General features: G+C 39.6%; 1 pseudogene; it reads right to left on the reverse strand.

The window, feature by feature from the left end:
- Positions 1-5,903: 5,903 nt before the first annotated feature.
- On the reverse strand, positions 5,904-10,387 carry LOC133789958 (uncharacterized; annotated as a pseudogene).
- Between the last annotated feature and the right edge of the window lie 15,055 nt (positions 10,388-25,442).

Raw genomic sequence — 25,442 nt, forward strand, 5'->3', positions numbered from 1 at the left:
TTACGCTGAGCACTTCATTCAACACACGGTTAAAGATCTGATCAACTTCCATGGAGTCAGTATTGTTGATGGCCTCTCGGCTGCGTCGGTGCCTCGATAGCTTTGTCAGCCTATCTTTGGCTGAACTAAGAACCAAGTTCGCCAAAGCCTCTCCTGTCTGATCAGGAGGTGTCTGTCACTGGGGGTTGGAGGAGTTTGGTTAGCAGGCGCTGGAGGATGTGTCTGGTTGACGGGGGCTGGTGGAGACGACTGGTCGATGGGAGCTGGAGGAGGTGTTGTTTCCCTAGAAGGAACTGGTGCTGGAGGATCCCCAGTTCGAGCTTTTTTGTTGGAGGGTTGCTACAACTTTCTCCATGATGTTGCCTGCTCCCCTTTTTCTTGCTCGCAAGAGCAACGGGGTCAGGTTCACTATACAGATCGAATAGATCTTCAGCCGACATGACTGCAATATAGAAGCGAACAGTTAGGCAATATAGATGGAGATACCTACTAAATCAAGGAAATAAGATCAAAGAAATTTAAAGTAAAATACCCGAGCTACAACTACTGGTCGCTACATTACTTATTGTACTACTGCTACACTCACTCTCTTCCTTGAAGAAGTCTGAATTTAAATTAGGTGTGTATTTAAAGTTGTCGTCCCCGTCAAATAAATGACAGGGAATGGGCAAACTATCTAAGAGTGAGAAGTCAGTATTGTTCTCCTCCGAAGACTCAAGAATAGGCTCGGGATGCTTGGAGACCTTCTGCTTGCCTTTTCCTTTTTGAGCAGGAGCAGCAGCTGCTCACAAGGTGCTGGACGGTTCCTTGATGGTCACTCTCATTGCCCTCCTCGGGGGTTGTGACACAACTTGATCCTGGGAATTTCTCCCCCAGTAGCACTTCCCGTAGTTGACTCCCTCACATCCTGGTGAGGTGCCAGAAGGCCAACTAGCCTTAGATTGGTCTCCGTGACCAGCTCTTTGACACTTTTTTCAATATTTGTCATGCTCGCTAAGGATGTTGCTCGTATCTCCATATTGGGGGTGGGAGTTGGTTGATGCCATGGACCTAAATGACATCAAGGTTCTAAGGAATGTGCGTAAAAGCTAAAGGAAATTGAACGACCAGTGAATAAATAATTTACCTCCTTCAATGAAGGCCAGATTGTTGGCAACCAGGTCTGGTGTTAAAAAGTACTCCTGGAAGTACTTTCCCACGTTGGACTTATGGGTAATATCACTCAGAAAGGTGCGAGCAGATTCCTGGTGGTAGAAGTGGAAGAACCCCGTGTTGTTGTGATTGGGGTTGGACTTGAGATCGAACAACTGATTGATCTCGTGTGGCGTAGGAACGGGCCACTTCTTGTGGCTGTACAGAATATAGAGAGCAGAGAGCACTCTATATCCATTTGGGGTGATTTGAAAGGGAGCGACCTCGAAATATTTGGCCACCCCCTAGAAAAATGGATGAAGAGGCAAAGTTGCCCCTGCCTCAATGTGATACCTCGAGCAGGCGCTGTAGGCGCCCCCAGGTAGGTTTTCCTGCTGGTCAATCGAAGGCTTGATTAGGGTTATCCCAGGAAGTCTATACTTCTTGAGATAATTCCCTACCATCCTACTTGTAATAACACTAGGAGGGACTACGTACCATTCGACTTCTGGTCGAAGGACGTCTCAAAGTCACGCTTTTGTTTGGATTCCTAGTTGGGAAGTGTTTTCAGGTTGAGGGCTAGTCGAAGGAGTTTCAGCCTGAGGAGCAGGCTGATTATCAGAAGGCTTAGCTGTTTTCTTTCTTTTTTGTACGATGGATTTTACGCGACCCATGTTGGCTGGGCTGGTCGAAGGTCTATTTGAAGGGTTATAAGAAAAGGGAATTTCCAAGATTAGCAGCGACGACTGTTCTTGATCTTCGAGTAGCTACGCGAGCAAGTCGTCATTGATCGGCTTCTCACCTACCCACAGGTCGTGCATGAAAATCTGCCAACAGAGAAGGGAAATGTGAATCTACGGCCAATAGACCAAGAAAGTGGAAAAGTTGGAATAACGTTGCTCGTGTATAAAAGTTAAGCTTTTTACGACCAGCAGCATTCTAACGTAAACACTAAATCGTACGCCAACAGTTTGGAAAACAGATTAAAAAGCAGCAGTGAAAAGTTTTTCAAGAAAAACTTTCCGACTCTGAGAAAGGGCGGGAAAAACCATCAAAACCCAAGGTTCAATCAAACCAAAAACTCAACAATTCACAAAGTCCAATTCAAAGCTTAGAAACTCTAAAAACTCAAAACTTTAAACTTAGATTACCTTCGATTAGGTTGTTTCTCGTCAAATCCTTCAGTCAAGAAGCTTCTAATCTTTCCTAGGATCGCTATGCCTTGATCCTCGCTTGATTCTGACTCCTAGAACTCGAGATATCTTCGAAAATGCTTCGAACAGTGAAAATGAGCTAACGGGGAAGAACGAGAGGTTTTCTAACGTACGTTCTATCTGACAAGCTACTTCAAGCTTAAGTAACCTCAAATAAAACCTAGTGCTCGGGGTCCCAAAAACACCCCCGGGGATATTATAGTCTAAACTTCCAAAACTTCACCCTGATCTCAATAACTCCCAATATATCATCAAATAAACATTCTTACTACCCAATAATTGACCCCGTTATGACAAAACTGATAATCCATTAAATAGGACCGTCTCATGCCGAATAGCTCAAATATATCTCCATAATAATGGAATCTCATACACAAATCACAATATGCACCCAAATACACAAATTTACCCTCAATGGACCAAATTATCAAAACATCATAATATTCAAACGTGGACCCACATGCATGCATATAACATCATATTATAATATAATTCACATAAACATGCATATATTCATTTAATGGCATAATTAAACAGTTATGGCTCTCCCGGCCTACTAATCCAGCCATTAAACCGCATTAGGGATTCGGGGCATTACAACTATCCCCTCCTTACTGAAATTTCGTCCTCGAAATTTACCTTAACAGCTCGGGATACTAACTCTGCATATCTGACTCCACCTCCCAGGTCGCTTCCTCTACCTTGTTGTTCCTCCACAATACCTTAACCAAAGGTATCGTCTTATTCCTGAGGACCTTATCCTTTCTGTCAAGTATCTGAACTGGCTGCTCCTCAAAGGAGAGATCTGGCTCAAGCTCCAGATCTTCATAACTCAAAATATGATTCACATCAGATACATACATCCGAAGAGCTGATACATGGAATACATTATGCACGGCTGACAACACCGGAGGCAAGGCCAACCTGTAAGCCACTTGACCAATCCTCTCCAGGATTTCAAATGGACCTACAAACCTAGGGCTCAGCTTGCCCTTCTTCCCAAACCTTCTCACCCCTTTCCATGGTGAGACTCTAAGGAAGACATAGTCTCCCACTTGGAACTCCACGTTCCTACGCTTGGGATCTGCATAGCTCTTCTGTCTACTCTGAGAAGCGAGCATCCGAGCTCTAATCTTCTCAATGGCCTCACTGGTCCTCTGAACTGCCTCAGGACCCAAGTATCTCCTTTCACCTGTCTCATCCAAATGAATGGGAGATCTGCACTTCCTACCATACAGCATCTCATAAGGTGCGACTCCAATGGTAGACTGATAACTGTTGTTATAGAAAAACTCTATCAAAGGTAGATACTTACTCCAGGATCCACCAAAGTCCAGCACACATGCTCGTAGCATATTTTCTAATATCTGAATCGTCCTCTCAGATTGTCCATCTGTCTGAGGATGATAAGCATTACTGAACTTCAACTGTGTTCCCATGGCCTTCTGTAAACTCCCCCAGAACTTGGAAGTAAAAGTGGGGTCTCGATCTAACACGATCGACCTCGGTGCTCCATGGAGGCGTACGATCTCTCTCACATAGAGATCTGCATACTGGTCAACTGTATAAGTAGTCCTCACTAGCAGAAAGTGAGCTAACTTGGTGTAGCGATCCACTATCACCCAAATAGAATCATGCTGACCAACAGTCCTGGGTAAGCCCACCATGAAATCCATCATGATTTCTTCCCACTTCCACTCTGGGATATCCAGAGGCTGTAATAATAACCCTGCCGGCCTCTGACGCTCAGCCTTGACCTGTTGACAAGTCAAGCACTTAGCCACATACTCTAACTCTACTACATCTCTCTTCATCCCTGGCCACCAATATAACGATCTCACATCCTGATACATCTTCGTGGTGCCTGGATGCAAAGAGTAAGGTGTAGTATGAGATTCATCCAAAATCTCTCGCCTCAAAGCAGTGTCTAACGGAACACATATCCGCCCCCTGTATCTCAACAAATCTAGCTCAGACACTGAATAATCTCTGGATGCTCCAGCCAGAACATCCTCTCTAATCTTGATCAGCTGTGGATCACTCAACTCACCCTCTTTGATTCTCTCCAACAGTGTAGACTGTAGCGTAATATTAGCCAACTGGCCCACCAGCAACTCTTACCAGCTCTGGTCATATCATCTGCTAACTCTCTGGCTACCAGTCTCATACCATGAATCTATCCCGGACCCTTCCGACTTAAAGCATCAGCTACCACGTTGGCCTTTCCTGGATGATACAGAATCTGACAATCATAATCTTTCACTAACTCCAGCCAACGCCTTTGCCTCATATTCAGGTCTTTCTGGGTGAAGAAGTACTTCAGGCTCTTGTGGACTGTATAGATCTCACACTTCTCTCTATAGAGATAATGCCTCCATATCTTTAAAGCAAAACCACAGCCACCAACTCTAAATCATGAGTAGGATATCTCTTTTCATACTCTTTCAACTGACGAGAAGCAAAAGCAATTACCTTCTCTGATTGCATCAAAACACAGCCCAAACCCTGATGAGAAGCATCACAATAAATCACAAACTTCTCCTGATCTGTCGGAAGACTCAGAATCGGAGCTGTAATCAACCTTTGCTTCAGTTCTTGGAAGTTGTTCTCACACTTATCTGACCACACAAATTTCTGGCTTTTGCGTGTCAACTCAGTCAATGCAGTAGCAATCTTTGAGAACCCTTCCATTAACCGCCTATAATAACCTGCCAATCCAAGGAAACTTCTAACCTCAGAAGCATTCTTTGGCCTTGGCCAATCTCTGAGCGCTTCGATCTTTGTTGGATCTACCTTAATCCCCTCCTTACTGAAAATGTGCCCAAGAAAGGATACCTGAGATAACCAAAACTCACATTTCTTGAACTTAGCAAACAATCTGTGCTCCCTCAGTCTCTGTAGAACCAACCTCAGATGTTGTTCATGCTCTGACTCAGACTGAGAATATACCAGAATATCATGATACGAACCATGCCAACAAGTGTGACGAAACCCGACACCAAATATGGAACAGCCACCAAGAACACACGAGATTGGAATGGAACCGCGACCCAATGCTTAGCCAAGCACGAACCTTGGTATGAGGAAGACGCCACAAACGGGGATGGAATCCGTTTGATAAGTCAGGATGAACGCCACAAGGAATCTCCTTGATAAGTTCAAAAGTTTCTTCAAGAACTCAAGAAGAAATAAACTCACAATTTCATTCAACATAATCTGATTTTTCACATTGTTTTGGCAGTCCTTATAAGGACGAAAATTACATGAAAACAAGACCCTTGGTCTTCCTAATGAAACCGAAAAATTAAGGACAGCCCCTTTGTCTTCCTAATGAAAACCGAAATAAAAGACAAGCCTTTTGTCTTCCTCATGAAAACCGAAAATTAAAGACAAAATGACTATTGGACTCACACAAGTCAAATGTTTGACTTATCACAAAATAAACAAAGACTAAAAAACGTGACTAAAATAAAAAGACTCATTAAGCTCCTAAACTCAGTCAACTTTGATGAGTAAGACAAGTCTTTGTTCTCCTTCAATGTTGACCACGGTCTCCTCTTGTTTTAGGACTTTGTGGACTAGGCTGTTAAGTTCTTCCTTGAATCTCTTGGCTCGTGCCCTCGTCACTGGACCAACTGGAACTTGACTTGATACTTGGGTCTTGGTGTCCTCATCATTCCCCCCCTCTTTAGAAGGATTTGACCTCAAATCGTCACCTGCATCAAAAGGACTCAAATCAGAAACATTAAAAGTAGCACTAACATTATACTCACCTGGTAAATCGAGTCTGTAGGCATTGTCATTGATCCTTTCAAGTACTTGAAATGGACCATCTCCTCGAGGTAGCAATTTTGAACGCCTTTGTGTTGGGAATCGCTCTTTCCTCATGTGTAACCATACCCAATCACCGGGCTCAAAAACCTGCTTATGACGACCCTTGTTAGCTTGCTTAATGTATTGTTCAGTCCTTCTCTCTATGTTGAGTCGCGCCCTCTCATGGATTTTCTTCACAAATTCTGCCTTCTTCTCGCCATCTAAATTCAAATGCTCAGAAACAGGTAAAGGTGATAAATCCAAAGGAGTTAGAGGATTAAAACCATAAACAATTTCAAATGGTGAAAATTTAGTAGCAGAATGCATTGAACGATTATAAGCAAACTCAACATGTGGCAAACAATCTTCCCAAGTCTTAATATTTTTACTTATGATAGCCCTCAACAAGGTGGATAGGGTCCTATTAACTACTTCTGTTTGACCATCGGTTTGAGGGTGACAAGTAGTAGAAAATAATAGTTTTGTCCCAAGTTTTCCCCACAATGTTTTCCAAAAAATAGCTTAAGAACTTGGCATCCCTATCTGATACAATTGTTCTAGGCATACCATGTAATCTCACAATCTCCCTAAAGAACAAATCTGTAACGTTAGAGGCATCATCAGTTTTATGACAAGGAATAAAATGAGCCATCTTAGAAAATCTGTCTACAACCACAAAGATTGAATCCCTCCCACGCTTACTTCTAGGTAAACCCAACACAAAATCCATTGAAATGTCAACCCATGGTGAACTAGGGATAGGTAGGGGTGTGTAAAGGCCATTTGGCTGAACTCTTGATTTAGCTTGCCTACAAGTGACACACCTACCACAAATTCGCTCAACATCTCGTTTCATGTGGGGCCAAAAGAAGTGCTCTTGCAACATAGCTAGGGTCTTAGCAACTCCAAAATGTCCCATCAACCCTCCCCCGTGGGACTCTCTAACTAGCAAATCTCTCAAAGAACAATTAGGTACACACAACCTATGCTCCCTAAACAAGAAACCCTCATGCCTATAAAATTTTCCTTCAGCAGACTTTTCACAAACAGCATAAGTTTCCCCAAAATCATGGTCAGCAGAATACAGCTCCTTTATGTGTTCAAACCCAAGTAATTTAGCATCAAGAGTGGAGATTAGGGCATACCTGCGAGAAAGGGCATCAGCAACCACATTCTCCTTACCTTGTTTATAGCGAATGACATAAGGAAATGTCTCAATGAACTCAACCCATCTTGCATGTCTCTTGTTGAGCTTGTGTTGGCCTTTCAAATGTTTCAAGGATTCATGATCTGTGCGAATCACAAACTCCTTTGGCCACAAATAGTGCTGCCATGTTTCTAAAGCACGCACTAGTGCATACAATTCTTTGTCATAGGTGGGGTAATTGAGGGCAGCCCCACTTAGCTTTTCGCTAAAGTATGCAAGCGGTCTCCCATCCTGCATAAGAACAGCGCCAATACCTATTCCAGAAGCATCACATTCAACTTCAAAAGTGTTAGAAAAGTTAGGCAAAGCAAGTAAAGGAGCATGAGTAAGCTTGTATTTCAGTAGCTGAAATGCCTCCTCTTGAGCTTCACCCCATTTAAATATCACATTCTTTTTGATAACTTCTGTAAGTGGTGCGGCGATGGTGCTAAAATTTTTCACAAACCTCCTATAGAAGCTAGCAAGTCCATGAAAACTTCTAACATTACCTATAGTTGTAGGGGTCGGCCACTCTTGGATGGCTTTGATCTTTTCTTCATCCACCTGAATACCTGTAGCACTTACAACAAAGCCTAGGAAAATAAGCTTATCGGTGCAGAAAGTACACTTACTGAGGTTAGCATATAAACTCTGTTTCCTAAGAACATCCAAAACAGAATGCAAATGCAAAACATGGTCATGCAAATTCTTACTATAAATAAGAATATCATCAAAATACACAACCACAAATTTTCCAATGAAAGCACGCAATACATGATTCATTAAGCGCATGAAAGTGCTAGGTGCATTAGTTAGTCCAAAAGGCATGACTAACCACTCATACAATCCATGTTTAGTTTTAAAAGCAGTTTTCCACTCATCCCCTTCTTTCATACGTATCTGATGATACCCACTTTTAAGATCAATTTTGGAAAACACACAAGAACCATGCAATTCATCTAACATGTCATCTAAACGAGGAATGGGATGTCGATATTTTACCGTTATATTGTTGATGGCTCGACAATCAACACACATCCTCCATGTTCCATCCTTCTTGGGAACTAGAATCACTGGAACAGCACAAGGGCTCATGCTTTCTCTCACATGCCCTTTCTCCATCAATTCTTCAATTTGCCTTTGCAATTCCTTTGTTTCATCAGGATTACTTCTGTAGGCTGGTCGGTTTGGGATGGAAGCACCTGGAACAAAATCAATTTGATGTTCTATTCCTCGAACAGGTGGCAATCCATGTGGTACTTTCTCAGGAAACACATCCTCAAATTCCTGCAAAATAGACACAACAACACTTGGCAGCGAAGAATCAAGTTGGTTAGTATTTAAAAGAGCCTCCTTATACATGAGTAAAATCATGGGCTGTTTTGTACACAAAGCTCTCTTAACCTCACTTTTTTTTGCATAAAAATTATTTTGTTTTCTCTCACTTGATTCCACACTTTTCTCTCTTTGTCTCTCTTTTTCCTCACTCTCATTCATCTTTTCACTCTCTTTTTGCTCACTCATTTTCTTTTTGTCACTCAATTTTTGCAACCTCACTTGATCTTCATACACTTGCTTTGGTGTCAAAGGCGCTAGAGTGATTGTTCGTTGACGGAATGTGAATGAATACTTGTTGGTGAAGCCGTCATGCTGCACCCGCCGATCAAATTGCCAAGGCCTTCCTAGAAGGAGGTGTCCAGCTTGCATGGGAACCACATCACACAACACCTCATCTTCATACTTGCCAATTCGAAATGAGACTAGCACCTGTTTTGTAACCCTCACTTCACCACTATCATTCAGCCATTGCAATTTGTATGGACAAGGATGCCTAAGCGTTGTAAGCCCCAGCTTGGCAACCATGGAAGCACTAGCAACATTAGTACAACTACCTCCATCAATAATGACACTACATACCTTGTCTCTCACATGACAACGAGTGTGAAAGATGTTCTCTCGCTGCACCTCTTCTTCCTCTTCTTTTGCTTGCAAATTCAGGACTCGCCTTGTGACTAGTGCAAGCATCTCACCAGATTCTGGTCCATACTCATTGTCAGAAGCATCTTCCAAAGGTGGCATGTCAGCAAGATCATCTTCATCTTCAGAATCTATCTCTCCACTTTCTCGAATCACCATGACTCTCTTGTTTGGACACTGGCTAGCTATGTGTCCTCGCCCCTGACATTTGAAACACCTTATCTCACTAGAATGAGACTTAGTAGGAGTTGTTTTACCTTGAGGTGGTGTGGCTGTGGTGGCTGGTTTTGGTGTAGATGATGAAGTGGGTTGGTCTTCTTTCTTTGGATAGTTCGACCTCCAAGGTGTTGTACTTGGATTGTGTGGGCTCGGTCTTGACCTCGAACTTGAACTACCCTTCTTGAGCTGCCTCTCCACTTTGATTGCCATATGAACCAAATCCTCCAATTCCACATAATGGTGTAGCTCGATTGGGTCAGCAATCTCTCGGTTCAACCCATTCAAAAACCTTGCCATGGTTGCCTCCCGATCCTCTTCAACATTGGCTCTAATCATAGCCATCTCCATCTCCTTGTAATACTCATCAACACTCTTGGAACCTTGACGAAGGCCCTGCAACTTAAGGTATAGATCTCGATAATAATGAGGTGGTACAAACCGTCGCCTCATCACCCTCTTCATTGCCTCCCATGTGTCAATAGGACGATCTCCACTCCGCCTCCTGTTGATGCACAACTGATCCCACCAAACAATAGCATAATCAGTAAACTCAATGGCAGCTAGTTTTACCTTCTTCATGTCGGAGTAGTTGTGACAATCAAAAACTAACTCCATCTTCTTTTCCCACTCAAGGTATGCCTCAGGATCGCTCTTCCCCTGAAATGCTGGAATTCTCATCTTTATATTTCCTAAATAATCATCTACCTGGTTCCTAGCTTCTCTATCCCGACCATACCTCCTATGGTTACCCGTCGACATCCTATCAAACTCATCATCAGAAACTAACCCTTCCAAATCCCCTTCATTCTCATCCTCCCTTTGGTACATCCTATTCCTCCGTGGCCTCCGTTGCGTTCCCTCTTCTACCCTATCCAACCTCTCATGTATCTGCTCACACTCCGCCCTCATCATCATTCGCATCTCCCCGATTAATGCTTGCATTTGTAGATTCGGAACCTCAGGTGGCGGATTATCATTGCTTGCATCTTTCTCTGGATTTTGTGACATGATAGAGAATCTGCAAAACAATAAGGTTAGACAATTATAGAAAGGACCTCGCTGCACTCCCTCACGTGTTTCACTCAAAGAAAAATGGTCACTCAAGTACACTCGTGTTTGCACTCAATGATGGCTTTTACCCTCAAATAAGCTCACACCTCTGCCTTTTTCCACTCTATTTCCTTCTTTAAGCTCTTTGAAAACTAATGAAACGGTAATATGGAGTATTCAAGCAGCAAATCCAACCAAACAACCAAACGAACACCGACGAAAACTGGTGAAAATGACGAAAAAAATGAGGATTTTTGGAACACTTGTGTGGGGTTTTGGCCAAAAGGCCTCTAGACCATAAGGAACAAGAATAGAACAAAAAATTTTAAGAGAGGTTTCCAGACTCTTTTTTTTTTTTTTTTTTTTTTTAGTTCGGATCCTCTTGTTTTAGGACTTTGTGGACTAGGCTGTTAAGTTCTTCCTTGAATCTCTTGGCTCGTGCCCTCGTCACTGGACCAACTGGAACTTGACTTGATACTTGGGTCTTGGTGTCCTCATCACAAAAAGCTTCTAATCTTTCCTAGGATCGCTATGCCTCGATCCTCGCTTGATTCCGAGTCTTAGAACTCAAGATTTCTTCGAAAACGCTTCAAACAGTGAAAATGAGCTAACGTGGAAGAACGAGAGGTTTTCTAACGTACGTTCTATCTGACAAGCTACTTCAAGCTTAAGTAACCTCAAATAAAACCTAGTGCTCGGGGTCCCAAAAATACCCCCGGGGATATTATAGTCAAAACTTCCAGAATTTCACCCTGATCTCAATAACTCCCAATTTATCATCAAATAAACATTCTTACTACCCAATAATAGACCATGTTATGACAAAACCGCTAATCCATTAATTAGGACCGCCTCATGCCGAATAGCTCAAATTGTTTGAAAAACCTGCCCTAGAGCCAATATATCGCCCATGGTAGGCGATATATCATCTAGGCTTATGTTCCCGAGGCTCGTCGAAGTGTTCGTGCGAAGTTACGTGTTTTTCGTATTTCCCGAGTGGCGATATATCGCCCCCTAGAGCTGCAATATATCAGCATACGCTGAAATATTATACACGTAATTGCACTTTTTCAGCCTAATTTGAATTGAGCTTTGACTATAACGATTTCAAAGCTGCTGGCAGACTCTGGGATTTTCAAATATTACTCTTAATAAACTATTCCTCAAAAATACTTAATTTCTCAATAAATATGCACATGACACGTGTCATTCTCTTATTGGGTTTATCTAAACCTTATAATATAATAATTATCATCTTCATAATCAGTTATATTAATTATACCTTAGGTCATAATTAATATTCTTAAACTATAGGTTAAACTTATCAAATCTACAAGTGTTGCTACGAGTGTCTAACTAAGTCCCGGCTTGAACCAAAATCCACAGTAATAAACATACTACAACTACTACTAGCTATTACTACTACTACTACTATCTAACTAGCTAAGTAAAGTTCTTGGACTCTACAATTCTCCCCTACTAAAAAGAATTTCGTCCTCGAAATTTACTTACCAAATAATTCTGGATACCGGGCTATTATGTCCTCCTCCAACTCCCATGTTGCCTCCCGTTCAGAACTATTACTCTATAGGACTTTGACTATCGAAATACTCTTGGACCGTAACTGCTTCATCCCTCTATCTACGATGCTAAACGTTCATTTCTCGTAACTCAAGTCTTTCTGGAGTGCTATCGTATCGTACTTGAGGACGCAAGATGGGTCTGACACATACTTTCGTAGCATTGAGATGTGGAACACGTTGTGGCTATCTGCTAGGGCTGGCGGTAGGGCTAGTCTATATGCAACTGCTCCCACTTTGTCCAATATCTCAAAAGGACCTATAAATTGGGGACTAAGCTTGCCTTTCTTCCCAAACCGCTTCACACCTTCATAGGAGATATCTTCAAGAAGACTTTGAATTCCACATCGCGTCACTTGTAATCCGCATAGCTTTTCTGACGGCTTTGAGCAGTGAGCATACGCTTTCTAATCAGCGCTACTGCTTCTTGAGCTTTTCTAACAGCTTCGGGACCAAGGAGTTACCTTTCTCCTACCTCGTCCTAGTGTAGCGGCGATTGACACCTTTTTCCATAAAGTAATTCATAAGATGCCATCCCAATCGTTGACTGGTAGCTATTGTTGTAGGAGAACTCTATCAACAGTAAGTACTTATTCCATGATCCTCCAAAATCAAGTACACAAGCGCGCAACATATCCTCTAAAATCTGTATCGTACGCTCGGACTGACCGTCTGTCTAAGGATGAAAATCCATACTAAGACTTAACTTAGTACCCATTACTTGCTATAAACTTCCCCAAAATCTCGATGTAAACACCGATCCTCTATCTTACACTATTGTCTTGGGAATTCCACGTAACCATACTATCTCTTGAACATATATGTATGCGTATTGGTATGCTGTGTATGAAGTCTTAACAGGCAGGAAATGAGCTGACTTGGTTAGTCTATCTATTACTACCCAAGCCAAATCATGCTGCTTACTTGTTCGTGGCAAACCTGACACGAAATCCATAGTTATATCGTCCCATTTCCATTCTGGTACGCTAAGCGGTTGTAATAAGCATGTAGGCCACTGATTTTCTGCTTTCACTTGCTGGCATACTAAGCATTTAGACACAAATTCCGCTATGTCCTTCTTCATCCCTGGCCACCAATAAATTGCCTTGATGTCGTGAGTCATCTTGGTCGACCCTGGGTGAACTGAGTACGGGGTACTGTGCGCTTCTTCTAGAATCGTCATCTTAATCCTTTGATCATTTGGCACGCATACCCGATCCTTATATCTCAATAACCCTTGACTTGATATTGAGAAATTTGTGGCCTTGCCTTCTCTGACTGCATCCATATGTGCCACTAGTGTGTCGTCATGCCCTTGCCCAATCCGTATATCTTCTAGCAGATTTGACTGGATAGACAAGTTAGCCAGCTTGCCGACAACTACTTCTATTCCGGCATTGATCAGCTCTTGCTGCAGTGGCTTTTCTATTCTAGCTAGTGCTGCTAAACTTCCATAATTCTTCCTACTTAGCGCATCAGCAACTACGTTTGCCTTTCCCGGGTGGTATAGGATTTCGCAGTCGTAATCCTTTACTAACCACATGCGCTGCCTCATGTTAAGCTCCTTCTGAGTGAAGAAGTACTCTAAACTTTTGTGGTCCGTATAAATCTCGCACCGTTCTCCGTAAAGATAATGGCGCCAGATTTTCAACGCAAAGACCACCGCTGCCAACTCCATATCGTGAGTTGGGTAGCGTTGCTCCTACTCCTTTAGCTGTCTTGAGGCGTAGGCTATCACCTTGTCATTCTGCATCAGCACACAACCCAACCCTTGCTTAGACGCATCGCAGTAGACTACAAACTTGTTGTTGGGTGTCAGTACGCAGAGTACTGGTGTTGAGCACAGCTTCTCCTTAAGCAACTGGAAGCTTTCTTCACATCTATCATTCCATTTGAATCTTTGCTGTTTCCGGGTCAGGTTGGTGAGCGAAGTGGCTATCTTAGAAAATCCTTCTGCGAACCTCCGATAATAACCTGCTAATCCCAGAAAGCTTCTTACTTCTGACTCGTTCTTTGTTCTTGGCCAATCCTTCACAGCCTCTACCTTTGATGGGTCTACTGCAACTTCGTCCTTGGATATAATGTGCCCGAGGAACGCCACTTGCGAAAGCCAAAACTCGCATTTCTTGAACTTGGCGTAGAGTTGATGCTCCTTTAGTCGTGAGAGGATTAACCTCAAATGTTCCTCGGGCTCGACTTCGTCCTTGGAGTATACTAAGATGTCATCGATGAACACTACGATGAATTTATCCAAGTAATCCTTAAAGACCCTATTCATTAAGTCCATAAACGCGGCTGGAGCATTGGTAAGACCGAAAGACATAACTAAGAACTCGTAATGCCCATAACAAGTTCTAAAAGCTGTCTTAGGAATATCCTCTCCCCGCACCTTGAGTTGATGGTACCCGGACCGTAAATCAATCTTTGAAAACACGTTCGCACCTCGAAGTTGATCAAACAAGTTGTCAATCTAGGGTAGCAGGTACTTATTCTTAATCGTTACCTTATTCAACTCGCGGTAGTCTATGCACATCCGCATTCCGTCCTTCTTCTTCACAAATAGAACCGGTGCTCCCCATGGCGAATGACTTGGTCTAATGAAGCCCAGGTCTAGGAGTTCTTGTAGCTGCGTCTTTAACTCCTTGAGTTCTGTAGGTGCCATCCGATATGGTGCCTTGGAGATAGGCTCAGTGCCCGGTACTAATTCTATCTTGAAGTCAATTTCCCGAGTCGGTGGTAATCCTAGTAAGTCATCGGGAAATACTTCTGGGAATTCTCTTACAATGCAGACGTCTTCAACCTTAAGTGGTGTTTCCTTTACTACATCTGTGATGCTGGCTAAGAATGCTTGACATCCTTTTTCTATCATCCTTTGAGCTTTGAGAGATGATATTAGCGGTGTGCGTAATCCTGAAACTTGTCCCATGAAGCATAGTCTCTAGTCGTCAGGAATCTCGAACGTCACTTTCTTGCGTTTGCAGTCGATGGTTGTGCCATGCCGTGCTAACCAGTCCATGCCTAGTATCACGTCGAAGTCCTTGATCTCCAGTTCTATCAGGTCTACATCCTCAATCTTGATCGGTACGCCTCGTACTATATGTGATGATAGAACTATTTTTCCCGAAGGAAACTCGGTTACAAACCTAGTTCTAAATCTTTCACAAGGTTTGTCTAGTTTTTCTATCATTCCTAACGAGATATACGAATGAGTGGCTCCCAAATCAAATAATACATAACATATATTATTGAGGATAGAAACCTAACCTGTGACCACCTTATTGCTAGCATCAGCCTCTCCTTGGGTTAAGGCAAATACCCTGGCAGGAACCATCTTATCTTCCTTTTTCCCTTCTGGCTTGAGCTGAGGACATTCTTTCTTCCGGTGTCCTTCTTGACCACAGTTGTAACATCCCTTGGTGTTTTCCCGACATTCACCAGGATGTTTCTTCTGGCACTTAGTACACTGCGGGTACTCTACATAACCCGACCTACTGCTTCCATTGTTTGTCCATCCCCTTTTATCGCTATCGGACTGCTTATTGTCAGGATGCCTTCTTTTCTTACCGTTATTATTGTTGCTAGGCTGATTGCTATTGTTATTATGGTTGTTGTTCCGACTAGTCTGAGGTTGACTCTGCTATCTAGGCTCAGGCTTACTGGCTTCTTCTTTACTAACATTAGCCTGCAGCCTTTCCTACTTCTATTGTCGTCTCTAGAACATCGGCATATGTAGTATTTCCTGGGTTTGCTAGCTTAACCCCTAGCTCGATCTTCGGTCAAAGTCCTCTAACAAACTTAAATACCCTCAGATAGTCAGTTGGAACCATTTCTGGTGCGAACTTAGCTAATCGGTCGAACTGCCGAGCATATTCTGCCACTGATAAACTCCCTTGCTTCAGGCCAGCGAACTCCTCGAGTCTTGAAGCGATGACAGTCGAATTGTAGTACTTTTTGTGGAACAGCTCCACAAATCGGGTCCAAGTCATGGTGGCAACATCATGCATCTGTTGGACTAAGTCCCACCATATTCTGTCATCTTTCTTGAGCAGAGACGAAACGCAGGATTTGCGGTCTGCGTTGCCTAGATTCATGTGCGTCAGAATTGGCTCCACATTCCTGAGCCACTCTTCTGCCTTGAAGGGGTCTGTAGTCCCTTCAAAGTTCGGAGCGTGTTGCATACAGAACCACTCATAAACTGGCTCCATGTGCTAAACTGGATATGGCGCATAATTTGCCACTGGCCATCCCCCATATGGACCAACTTGTTGGGGTGCTGAGGCCATTTGCTGCAGCTGTGGTTGCGGCGGAGGCTGAGCCTGTTGTCGTTGTTGCTGTAATAACTCCTCAACTTGTTGTCGCAGTCTGGCAATTTCTGCAGTGTTGTCAACTGGCGGCGCATTGCGGCTAGCAGCAGCACACACTCCCCTTCTGCAAACTGTAAGGGCTTCATTATTCACCAGAGCAGCGTTGGAGGCATTTCCATTGGTGCGAGCAGACCTTCGGAGCGACATCGCAGCAGAGTTCTAACAGTTGAGAGAAACATGTCAGAACTTTACCCTAATAGGCTCTAAGGAAAACTTAATCTAAACAAATATAACTCGGACCTATTAATTATGACTTCTTATGAAATTATATAAGTCTTCTTTATTATTAGAGTGGGTTTCTATACTTAGAAAAGTAAGCCATCTTTATTATTTTCTAAGTCTGTTTCTACTCATCCTATATGACTTAATTCTCAGGCGAAACTCATCTTTGTTCCAAAGTTAACCATATTGAGGAAGGGCTGGGATCAGTAAAATCATTCCCACTACTATGGCCCCCTAACTCTCAATATAGAAACTCGGTTCATTGATTTGTATCCACCCTCACCGAACTTAGTCATTATTTATTAAATTTATTATTTATTATGATTGCAAAAGAAAATCAAACTCATACATGATAACAAAATAACCATGATATTAATTTGGAAAAAAAGTTTTCACTATTTACAATCATAAAAGAAAACAAATAATTAAATAAACAATGAAACTAGTCTATTCTAAAAATCGAGATCTTCTACATCCGATCCTTCATCTAGCATATCGTCATCTATCTCTTCATAGTCATCATTGTCTTGTGCCTCAAAAATACCCTCGAGGAAGATTCGTAAAAATTCTATGTTTTTGTTCATTTGTAAACTGAAATTCCATTTTTGAAGTGAACCTAAGTATGAGAAAATAATATCTCATAGCTACCGGCAATTCATCTTCGTCATTTATCGTCTCCCAAATTTCTTCTAAGGCTGCAATCACAGTAGGATAATCTCTAAAAAGTCTAATTACTAAAATGTATTGCTCCGTGGATCTCATCATGATCTGCTTAGATTCTTGGAGGTGACCTATCTCCCTGTGGAACAAAAGTAGCCTCCGAGTGATTCTTTCTAGCACTCCTACGGTGTTTCGGGGTTCTCTAATTCTTTTTAAACCCTTAATGGCTCGGATATCCTCATAAGTTAATGCTCCGTTCATTCTTAACTGAAACATAAAGGCTAAAATCGTTAGCTATACATATAAACATAATAACTATAACTTAAACACTTACTTGGCAGTCAGATTCAGAGCTTTGAGTGTGTGTATCGAGGAGCACTTCATGCGAATGAACCATTGCTCTGATACCAACAGTAATGACCCAACTAATTCTAGACTTTGGACCATTAATAACTACTATACATAGACACTAATCTTAAGGAAACATACATGCGAAATAGTCATAACTTTATTAAAAACAGTAAGGCAAAAGTTAAATACATAAAAATTCGGTTAGGACATGGGATCCCATTGTTTGAAATAAAACATAACTTAAACCTTTAACAAATTTGTTACAAAATCAAGTGCGGAAAATACATATAAAGCATAACTGAAATGACTAAAAACAACTTCGTCCTCGAACCGTTCACGCAGTCCACCGAATCCATTCTCCCTCAATACACAATCCCAAGCCGCCAAGAATCTTCCCGCCGCCATAAATATTTTCCTGCACATATAAAACAAAGGAATGAGCCTAATGCCCAGCAAGGAAAATCTACTACAAGCATGAAACATATACATAAACATGAGTTATAAACATATAACATATACTATAAACATATATCATAAGTCTAACCCATGTACATGGTAATTATTAGGGTTTGCTAACTAAGCAACTATAAGCCTCATACTACAATGAGGTTTGCTAGCTAAGCAACTATAAGCACCAATAATATAAAAGTGTTGGGGTTTGCTATTTAAGCAACTATAAGCCCCAAAACATATATCATAACATATAAAAAACATACTATAGCATAATCATATAAGCATATCCTATTTTCCTTACCAAATACCGGGATGTGAGAACAAGGACGGGATTTTGGAACACTCCTAAAACCAATAGTAGAAAGGTGAGTATTTCTAAAAGAAAGAGATGAAAAAAATGAGTCTAAACCACCGAGAAGAAGAACTTACCGAAAAGAACCTCAAGTTCAAAGAACTTAATTGCCTAACCAAGAATGGAAAATATTGAGTTAGGATTTGTTTAGAGAAAAACTATAAAAACTAATGAAATATACAGAAATGAACTAGGAATAGGAATACCTTTGAATGCTCTATAACCGAACTACACCTTTATAGAAAATCACACTATTAATCTTACTTCCCAAGTGTTTAATAAGCTCAAGATGATAAAGCTTATAACCCTAACCCAAGTGTTTAACACTCTAAAGTAAACCTAGCAGCTTGAAGGCTCTGAACTCAGCTTGAAGAATGAAAGAAATGGCTGGGTACTAGGTCCTATTTATAGAGTTCAAGAATGAAAAGATCTTCTTTTAGCTTGAATAAAAATAATGACTATTTAATTGAAAAACATTTGAATAATCGTTCAGTAGAGGCTTAAGACTCGGTCAAAAAGATTCTGGGCTTATCAAGAGGTTATGGAATAAAATGAGCTCGGTTTTAAAATTGTTTGAAAAACCTGCCCTAGAGCCGATATATCGCCCATGGTAGGCGATATATCACCTGGGCTTATGTTCCCGAGGCTTGTCGAAATGTTCGTGCGAAGTTACGTGTTTTTTCGTATTTCCAGAGTGGCGAAATATCGCCCCCTAGAGCTGCGATATATCGGCATACGCTGAAATATTATACACGTAATTGCACTTTTTCAGCCTAATTTGAATTGAGTAAACAGCTTTGACTGAGTCCTATAACAATTTCAAAGCTGCTGGCAGACTCTGGGATTTTCAAATATTACTCTTAATAAATTATTCCTCAAAAATACTTAATTTCTCAATAAATATGCACATGACAAGTGTCATTCTCTTATTGGGTCTATCTAAACCTTATAATATAATAATTATCATCTTCATAATCAGTTATATTAATCATACCTTAGGTTATAATTAATATTCTTAAACTATAGGTTAAACTTATAAAATCTACAAGTGTTGCTACAATTGTCCAACTAAGTCCCGGCTTGAACCAAAATCCACAGTAATAAACATACTACAACAACTACTAGCTATTACTACTACTAATACTATCTAACTACAAAGTTCTTGGACTCTACATAAATCCATAAAGATGTGAGATTGTGTTGACTGGTTTTTTCGTCAACTTACGTGAAGTAATAAATGAAGAGTTGTTTTATGTGTAAAATCCTAAGTGGAATATTTGTTGTGAATAATGAACCAAAGACGGAGAAACAAATGCGGTAATAAATGTAAAAGACACAGGTTTATAGTGGTTCAGCCCCAAAAAGATGACCTATGTCCACTTTAGTCAGTTGTATTTATGATGAACTTTGAACTAGTAAGGATAGTTACACTGAGTTTTGATTATGTTCTTGAGATAGTTACAACAATGGAGAGTGAATGCTCTATTAGAAGATGAACAATTACTAACTTATTGACAAACTCCTTTTACATTTTGATTTGCAGTATTTATAGTCGCGGAAATGAGAAGAGTTGATGGTGGCAAGTCATTTCCAGATCCACTAATTTCTGAGACACTTGGATGAACATCAGGTTTCTGTACCCTTCAAAAATGAAAATCTAGCATGTCCTGTGTGAGAAGGTTGGCTGCACTTTTCGATGCTAAAGAAGGCTCAGGTAGCTAGGGCCACCAGTAAGCAGCGACGGTCACTGGTGATCGTCGAGGGCCACCAGCGACTGGCTAGGGCCATCAGCAATGGGGGGGGGGGGGGGGGGATTGGCAAGGAGTCTCTCGTCCTTGTGGTCGACAACGACCTAGCGTGAATGGCGCAGGGTTTAAACGGTCAGGTGCTGATTGACTCGGGCGATTGGAGAAGTAGACTCTTGCTATTGAAGTGTGTTTTTGTCTAAGTGTTGTGGGATTGATGAAGGTCACTCCCATGGCAAGCGACAATGATTGCGGTGTCTTACCACTTCACCACTTGTTTTGACACATCATCAACTACGCAGACCGCCACGTGGCAATACCAATATTGGGTATAACAATGTCTCTGACATTGTACCAACTACTTCAGGTAATGCCTCTGGTACACACTATCTCATAGTGACTTGGACTATTGTGAATGTCATGTTTGTAAAGTTTAGCAACATTGACATCGTATAATACCGGACCTCGCCAATTGTAGGTATTGGCGACCCAAGAATGGGCAAGTTGTCCATTAGCGACTTTGTGGGCAATTTAGTGTTATACTATTTTAACTAATATAATGTTAGATTAAATAATGTGACATAATGTGATTTTTCACACAAATGTGATTTGTCACACCTTGTAACATATTATTGAGAGTCACAAAATTGGACACATGTATGTGCCCAAATGTGACATATTTTGGAGTTACAAATTTGTAACTCCCAAAATATTACCCAATAATGTGTAGATTTGATATTAAACATTTTGATTTGAATTTCTCAAAGCCATAAGAGATATGGCTGTTAGAGATGTGATTTTAACTCCCATAATGTGTATGGAAGTTACAAAATCAAGTGGGAATGAATTTGGAACGTTTTGGCAAATTTGGAAAATTGGTTGCTGAAAAAACGTCTTGGGCCCAGCCTGAAGATTCAGGCCGCGACCTAAGAGGCAGAAAACATCGTGGGCCGCGGCCCATGTTTTTCAAGCTGCGGCTTGAGCGGCTGATAGCATTTTTCAAAGTTCGATTTTATCCAATTTTGAACGTTTCCAACAGCCAAGTAACTCCAAAATCTCTATTTTAATTCCATAAGCATCCAATTAATCATTGGTAACAGTCATGGGGGTTGGTGGAATTTGAAATTCAAATGGTGTTTCAAAACTCTATAAAAATGAGCCTAATGTTCACTTGTAAGACACACCATTTTCCATCCACAAAGCACTTGGCTAGAAAATACACCATAGAGGCTTGATAATTCCAGAGAGATATTTCCTTGAGAGATCCCTTAGTGCTTAGAGAATAGGGGGAAATAAGCTTTTGGACAAAGGTTTTGAACCTTGTTCAAGTTGGTGATCCCCACTACTCTACACTTTGGTTGTGTGAGAGTTTGTTCTTTTTATTGGTTTTATTTTCATTGTTTTGATCTTGTTGATCCTATTTACTTGTATTATTATTGTTTTGAGTTTGTAATCTTCTTCTTCTACATCTTTCTATTTACTTGTATTTTGAGCAATTGAGTTGTAATATTTATTTAATCAATATCGTGTCTATTGTATTTTTGCATAGAGTTGTATTTTCGTTTTTCCATATTTCCATTGAGTATAAAAATATATTCTCTAACAATCAAAAGATTATGTTCCTTTTCAATGGAAGGAGAAACCATAGAGATCTTGTGAGGATCCAACTTTGAAAAGATAATAAGATAAGGTAATGTTCTTCTTTTGTTTTCTTAGAAGATCTAATGGTTTTCATATAGTGATAGAAATGAGAAGAAGAAAATTTTATAAATGAGGTTCATTGTTTTCTAATCTCCTTTGTTTTTCCAAATATAGTGGTTAGATTAGAAGATAATTTAATATCTTCAGTTTTGTTATATGTGATTAATGTGTAAATAATCTAGTAGATTATTGGGTAATATGATAGCATGTTATAGAATTGTCTTATTATGTGATAATGATAAATTATTAGAATGACAATTTTATGAGTTTTATATGACATGCATAAATATTTTGATTTCGTGAATCAATAAAAAATATGAAATCGCATGTGTATGATATTTGTAATTTATGTTTAAATATTAATAAAGAGTCACATGAGTATGATATAAGTCATATATGTTGACAACTATGTGAAATTATAAACATGCAAACATTTGTGAGACGTTAATAGGTTTTATCCGATATTATTGTTAATATGTGATTTGTGAATAAAAGAATTATTTGAGAATTTAAAATTTTCTCATTTAAAAGATGAGCATCTCATTTTATGAGATAAGAAAAGATAAACCTAAGGGGGTTACATCTTTAAATGGTTGTCTTGCTATTGCAGAAAAAATGGATCAAGGTGGATTCAAAAATTGTGGGATGACATATTGACTCGATAAAATTGAAGTCTAGAGTGTTGTCAAATGAAATATATTTGAGAGTTATTTAGTGACAATAATTTTTTAATATTCAATGTATCAATGAGGAGACATTGTAAAATTGGAGAAACAATTTTGAATCTTTACACCAATAGTAAATAGATTAAAAGTGAACTTTATTCATTTTGGTTAAAAATTGTGATATGTTTAAATTAATGTCAAAGAGGAGATAATTTTAAACTAAAACATAAGAAATTAAAGTGTTTAAATAAATCAATGAGGGTTTGTTTTCTTTAATTTAAAGTGTTTAAAAAATTGACATCTTCAAATTGATTTTGATGCGAAAATCAATGGATGTAAAATTGGTATTTTCAAAAGAATCTCAAAGAGACTCTTAAGAAATACACAAAAGTTGTTTAAGTGATTTTGAGATTATTTAAACAACTAAAAGTAAAACTTTGTGATTATTTATTTGAGAAATTTTCACATGACATATGTATTCACATATTTTATTTTGTGAAATATATAAAAGAAAGAAACTAAGTGAAAGATGCTTTGAAAGAAATGTGCCTTGCTTTAGCAAGTAAATAAATCAAGATAAACATTGAGGTTTTTATCTTGATCTATTGAGAGTTTATCATGTGTCTTAGAGGACTCATGATGAACTTTGAGAATTATAAGTCTAGAATTATCTTGGAGGATAAATGACTTAATAGAAATGAAGATATTTCTATTTTAAAGTGATTATCACTAAGTAAGAAATGTGGGGGTGATGCTCCAAAGTTATTCAATTTATTTTGTTGATGATAATTGATTAATTTGGTCATCCTATCCAATAATAGGTGATTTGGAATTCCACATTCTTAATCACATTGGCTATATGAGCATAGAATGGATAAATTTAGACATGCTTGGTGTCTAAAGTTACTGTTTGTAATATTTTGATTCAAGAAGGAATCAATTTAAAACATAAAGAATAATTTTAGAAACAAAGAGGTTTCTAGAATTAATATTCAAATGTTTATCTTGGATATTAAACAATAAAATAGTGGGGGTGTTGACTATGGTCAAAATCACTATTTTAAAAATAACTATTTTAATCAAAGTATGGCTAGCAACAAAGTTTGAATAAAATAAAGAGAGTGTTTAAAGTATGCATGCATGAGAAAAGAAATAACTCAAATAGAATCATTTATACATCTCGAGGGATGGAGCTTAAACTCCTTGAAGAGATTCACGATTGATGGTAATTTATCCTAACACTAGTTAAATAACTAGTATTAGGTTCAATAGGTAATAACAAGTCAATCAAGTGAATAGTAGTAGTACTCAAATTTTGTCCCATCTGAGATATTAGTACTAGTGTGTTACCAAAATGAGGGTTAAAACTGAAAAGTTTTTTAAAAGAACTCAGTCTTGAAAAAACAAGTATTTAGGGTAACAAAATACTTGAAGAGTTCTACCTATATAGACCTGGGGTGGTGCCGCCCCTCATGAGAATTGGGAGTCATTCTCAAGAAAAGTATATGAATGGAATGTGCACATGGCCATTAACGGTGCAAAAGCGAGACATTGAGGTCTCAAGTAAACATAGCAAATGTGTGTGTTTTATCACCGGTTTGTTATCAAGAGATAGTGGTTCAATGCTTCGGCAACCAAAATTTCAACAAACTTTGTGGTAATTACACTAAGGTAAAATTCAAGTCGAAAGACATTTTACTTTATGCACCAATGCAAATGTTTCTATAGAGAGTGATTATTTAATCAAGTGGGGGAATATTATATTTTAATATAATGTTTGATTAAATAAGTGCTACAAAAGGTGATTATTTAATCTAAGTGGGGGGATGTTATATTATTTTAAATAATATAATGTTAGATTAAATAATGTGACATAATGTGATTTGTCACACCTTGTAACATATTATTGAGAGTCACAAAATTGGACACATGTATGTGCCCAAATGTGACATATTTTGGAGTTACAAAAACAGTTACAAATTTGTAACTCCCAAAATATTACCCAATAATATGTAGATTTGATATTAAACATTTTGATTTGAATTTCTCAAAGCCATAAGAGATATATGGTTGTTAGAGATGTGATTTTAACTCTCACAATATGTATGGAAGTTACAAAATCAAGTGGGAATGAATTTGGAACGTTTTGGCAAATCTGGAAAATTGGCTGCTGAAAAAAACGTCTTGGGCCGTGGCCCAAGAGGCAGAAAACATCGTGGGCCGCAGCCCATGTTTTTCAGGTCACGGCCTGAGCGGCTGACAACATTTTCCAAAGTTTGGTTTTATCCAATTTTGAACGTTTCCAACAGCCCAGTTGTTGACTGTGATTTTAGCCAACGACGTAAAAACGTCAAATACGACAAGCCTTCAAGAGAATTATAAACGACAACAGACAGTTTTTATCAATGAAAGTAAATAACACGAGATTTTATAGTGGTTCAGCCCCGATAATCGGTAATAGCCTAATCCACTTAGAGATTTTATTACTGTATTCACACTCAAGATCAGATGAACCAGTGTCAACTGAGTTTCTTCAGTGCAAATATTCCATAATACAAAAAAGGGTTCTCTTAGGAAAAACACTTTCTCTCTCTAGAACACAGGTTAACTCTTAATTTTGCCAAAAGTCCTTTTACGATCCTCCCAACCCTCTATTTATAGACCTGGGATTCTCAACTGATATCCCCTTTAGATAGGGATATTTCATTATTCACCTTATATTTATATTACAAAATAAATGTTTAAAATACAACTGATCC

The sequence above is a fragment of the Humulus lupulus genome, chromosome 7 (assembly GCF_963169125.1).
Source record: "Humulus lupulus chromosome 7, drHumLupu1.1, whole genome shotgun sequence".
Classification (NCBI taxonomy): Eukaryota; Viridiplantae; Streptophyta; class Magnoliopsida; order Rosales; family Cannabaceae; genus Humulus; species Humulus lupulus.